The following is a 4,911-nucleotide window of genomic DNA, read 5'->3' on the forward strand; positions in this document are numbered from 1 at the left end:
GATCAGCTGTGCAGGTGATTTAACACGTATTGATGGTTTACCGAGAGATCAGCTGGCCATAATATAGTGGCAAGTCTTCATTGCAATATTGCTCATTATGTGTGTGTGTGTGTGCAGGTTTTGTCTCTCTGAGACGAGTTGTCCTCAGGAAGACCACTTTCCGCCCAATCTGTGTGTGAAGGTGAACGGGAAGCCATGCAACCTCCGGTAAGAAACCAAACTCACACACTGTACAGTACTGCTAGTACACACTGTACAGTACTGCTAGTTACACACTGTACAGTACTGCTGGTTAAAACACAAACCATACCTTCAATTACAATAAACAGTTGATTGAGATGTGGAGTGTGACCTTCCCCTCTCTCTCGCTCTCTCTGTCGCTCTCTCTGTCGCTCTCTCTGTGTCTGTCTCTGTCTCTCTCTCTCGCTCTCGCTCTCGCTCTCTCTGTCGCTCTCTCTGTCGCTCTCTCTTCGCTCTCGTGTCGCTCTCTCTGTCGCTGTCTCTGTCTCTCTCTCTTGCTTCTCTCTCTCTCTCTTCGCTCCTTTCCTCTCTCTCTTCCTCCTCCCTCCTTACCTCTCTCCCTCTCCCTCTCTCCCTCTCTCTCTCCCCTCTCAGGGTTATCTTCCTCCAACGAAAAACGGTGTGGAGCCGAAGCGCCCCAGCCGGCCATCAACATTACCTCGGTGGTCAGACTATCCACCACAGTCCCCAACACCATCGTGGTGTCTTGACCTCAGAGGTTGGAAGGGTAAGATATAAGATTGATACATTTAAAATTCTCTTAATTTGATTATTGTCTATCTTAATTGTAAACATTTCTAGGAAACGTTTAGTTTTATATCTTTCTGAATGTTTTATTATTAGTTTTTTGTGTATTTTTATATTTTTTCTAAAAAAATAGTTTTATAATTCTATTTATTTTCTATTAATTTTATTATTATTGCCCCTTTTTCTACCCAAATTCCTGGTATCTAATTGGTAGTTACAGTCTTGTCCCATCGTTGCAACTCCCGTATGGACTCGGGAGAGGCGAAAGGTCGAGAGCCATGCGTCCTCCGAAACACGACCCCACCTAGCCGCACTGCTTCTTGACACATTGCTCGCTTAACCCGGAAGCCAGCCGCACCAATGTGTCGGAGGAAACACCGTGCACCTGGCGACCGTGTCAGCGTGCACTGCACCCGGCCCGCCACAGTTGCTAGAGTGCGATGGAACAAGGACATCCCGGGCCGGCCAAACCCTCCCCTAACCCGGAGGACGCTGGGCCAATTGTGCACCGCCTCATGGGTCTCCCGGTCGAGGACGGCCCGGGATCGAACCCGGGTCTGTAGTGGCGCCTCAAGCACTGCGATACAGATGCCTTAGACGTCTGCGCCACACGGGAGGCCAATTTATTTTATGTTTTAAGCACTTAGAATTTACTGCTGTAAGAAATGTGCTGTATAAATAATGTTTGGTTTATTTCCCTAACAACAATGGGGCAAAAAGACATGAATAAAAGTGCCGTAGAAAAGTGCAGTGATCTGGATGAAAAGGAGAGTGATTTTAACAACCCTACAGCACCTTCTGTGTTTTCAGAGCTACTCTATGGCGGTGTACCTGGTCAAGCAGCAGTCGTCCACAGTACTGTTGCAGAGACTACGGTCCAAAGGCATCAGGAACCCAGACCATTCCAGAGCACTCAGTAAGGGTTGCCAGGACGACACACTATTTACACTGTTAGCATGCTGGCTGAAYGGGTCCATGACACAAATGTATCTAGCTACATATTTAGTTCTGGCCTGTTTAAACCACGTGTCTTGTTCTGTATTGTCATGGAGCTCTGTACTATATTCCATGTGAAGKGTTCATCTACTGTAGATGGTTGTGCAGGTCTTGTATAGGTGGTMATGATCCCTGCTTCTTCTTCATGCTGTTCTCTGTCCCCCTGCAGTCAAAGAGAAGCTAACGGCAGATCCAGACAGTGAAATCGCCACCACCAGCCTGCGTGTGTCGCTGCTCTGTCCGGTAAACACACACACTGTCTTAACACCCCTATTACTGTGCTTTACTGTGTGTGTCCCGACTTGTCTCAATACCCCTATCACCGCTTAACTACTATGTCTGTGGCGTGTGTGTGTGTGTGTGTCCCGACTTGTCTCAATACCCCTATCACCGCTTAACGTGTGTGTGTGTGTGTGTTGTGTGTGCAGTGTGTGTGGTGTGTGTGTGTGTGTGTGTGTGTGTGTGTGTGTGTGTCCCGACTTTCTCAATACCCTATCACCAGCTTAACTACTATGTCTGTGGCGTGTGTGTGTGTTGTTTGCAGCTGGGGAAGATGGCGTCTGATGATCCCGTGCCGGGCGCTGACGTGTCCCACCTGCAGTGTTTTGACGCTACGCTGTACATCCAGATGAATGAGAAGAAACCCACCTGGGTTGTCCCGTCTGTGATCAGAAAGCCCCCTACCAACATCTCATCATTGACGGGTGAGACCCACAACCTGAACCGGCTCTTAGTGTCTCTCTTAATACAGAACATAGTGGTCCTACAGGCCTTTCAGAAAGGATTCATGCCCCTTCACTTATTCCACATGTTGTTGTGTTACAGCCTGAATTTAAAATGGATTACATTTAGATTTTAAACACACAAATACCCTAATGTCTAATTGGAATATGTTTTTTGACATTTTTTGTATTAATATAAATGAAAAGCTGAAATGTCTTGAGTCAGTAAATATTCAACCCCTTTGTCATGGCAACCTAAATAAGTTCAGGAGTAAAAATGAGCTTACAAGTCACATAATAAGTTGCATGGACACTCTCTCTGTGCAATAATAGTGTTTAACATGAATGTCTACCTCATCTCTGTACACCACACAATCAATTATCTGTAAGGTCCCTCATTGAGCAGTGAATTTCAAACACAGATTCAACCACAAAGACTAGAGAAGTTTTCCATGCCCTGGCAAAGAACGACACCTACAGGTAGATTGGTAAAAATTAAAAAAAGCAGAACATTTGAATATCCTTTTTGAAATGGTAAAGTTAGTAATTAACTTTGGATGGTGTATCAATACACCCAGTCACTACAGAGATACAGGTGTCCTTTCTAACTCAGTTTGTCGGAGAGGAAGGAAACCGCCTCAGAGATTTCACCATGAGGCCAATGGTGACTTTAAAACAGTTACAGAGTTTAATGGCTGTGATAGGAGAATGCTGAGGATGGATCACAACATTGTCGTTACTCCACAAATGCTAACCTAAATGACAGTGTGAATGAAAGAAGATATAAATATTCCAAAACATGGATCCTGTTTGCAACACGGCACTAAAGTAATAATACAAACAATGTTGCAAAGCATTATATTTTTGTCCTGAATACAAAGTGTTATGTTTGGGGTAAATTCATATAACACATTGCTGAGTTACACTCTCCATATTTTAATCAGTCATTAAGGGCTGGGGAGTATTTCAGGATAGAAAATAAACCGAATGGAGCTAAACACAGGAACAATCCTAGAGGAAAACCAGGTTGTCTGCCTTCCACCAGAGATTAATTCACATTTCAGTAGGACGAAAACAAGGCCAAATCTACACTGGAGTTGCTTAACAAGAAGACATTGAATGTTCCTGAGTGGCCTAGTTACAGTTTTGACTTAAATCTACTTTGAAAATCTTTGGCAAGACCTGAAAATGGTTGTCTAGCAATGATCAAAACCAATTGACAGAGCTTGGAAGAATTTTGAAAATATAATGGAAAATGTTTGCACAATCCAGGTGTGGAAATCTCTTAGAGACTTACCCAGAAAGACTCTACTGTAATCCTACGCAAAGGAGCTCCTGCAAAGTATTGACTCAGAGGTGTGAATACTTATGTAAGTGAGATATTTCTGTATTTCATTTTCAATAAATGTGCAAAAAGTGTTACAGAACATGTTCACTTTGTCATTATGGGGAGTGATTGTGATGTCATTATGGGGTATTGTGTGTCATTATGGGGTATTGTGATGTTATATGGTATTGTGATGTCATTATGGGGTATTGTGGAGTGAGGGGTGGGGGGAAATCTATTTAATCCATTTTGAATTCAGGCTGTAACACAACAAAATGAGGAATAAGTCAAGGGCATGAAATACTTTCTGAAGGCACTGTGTATACTGTATACATCTATGTTATTATACCGTATCACAGGAACTTGCGGCGGGGTCTGCCCCCTACAATTTTGTGCAGATTTTCTTAATTTAGGCTGGAAAGAAGCACGTCATCCCGGGAACGTGCCACTGGCCACTTTATATTCCTCTGTGTTAGTTTGTTTATTTTCTGTGCCCAGTTTCAGACTTTATGTCACATCAGATGGTGACCTGTGGTTTAAATGTGTAGCCCAACAATTCTTTACATGGCCCAGTTGCAACCAACTTGTTTTTCTGCACAAATTCAATATTCACCCATAGGGTGACATTTTGGGTGAGCAGCGATCAAAATAAACAGGAAGTTGAGAATAGTTGATTAGCAGCATGAATTTGGTGCTAGCTGGGGGGTTGTTGATTGAACGGTCTGTGGTTGTGTTCTTCAAACATGAAATGGTATTGAATAGTCACATCCAACCATAGGCGGGATTCCGCTAGTTTGACCTACAGTATGTACATAAACAACCTTCTCAGTTATACTGTATACAAGTCCTCTAATTCAGTTATTACTGGTATAATACAGGTCGCTCTATTCTATGTATACTTGTATACAGGTCCCTCTATTCAGTTATACTGTAATACAAGGTCCACTCTATTAAGTTATATACCTGTATTACAGGTCCAACTCTATTAGTTATACTGTATATACAGGTCCACTCTATTCAGTTATACTGTATACAGGGTCACTCTATTCAGTTCATACTGTATACAGGTCCACTCTATCAGTTATACTGTAATAGCAG

General features: G+C 43.0%; 1 long non-coding RNA gene across 1 annotated transcript; it reads left to right on the forward strand.

The window, feature by feature from the left end:
* Positions 1 to 620: 620 nt before the first annotated feature.
* Positions 621 to 2,009, forward strand: LOC112076892 (uncharacterized). The gene is made up of 3 exons (XR_011477954.1): positions 621 to 748; positions 1,561 to 1,684; positions 1,934 to 2,009. It is a non-coding gene; the product is annotated as an uncharacterized lncRNA (long non-coding RNA).
* The last annotated feature ends 2,902 nt before the right edge of the window (positions 2,010 to 4,911 follow it).

This window comes from Salvelinus sp. IW2-2015, unplaced genomic scaffold (assembly GCF_002910315.2).
Source record: "Salvelinus sp. IW2-2015 unplaced genomic scaffold, ASM291031v2 Un_scaffold4110, whole genome shotgun sequence".
NCBI lineage: Eukaryota > Metazoa > Chordata > Actinopteri > Salmoniformes > Salmonidae > Salvelinus > Salvelinus sp. IW2-2015.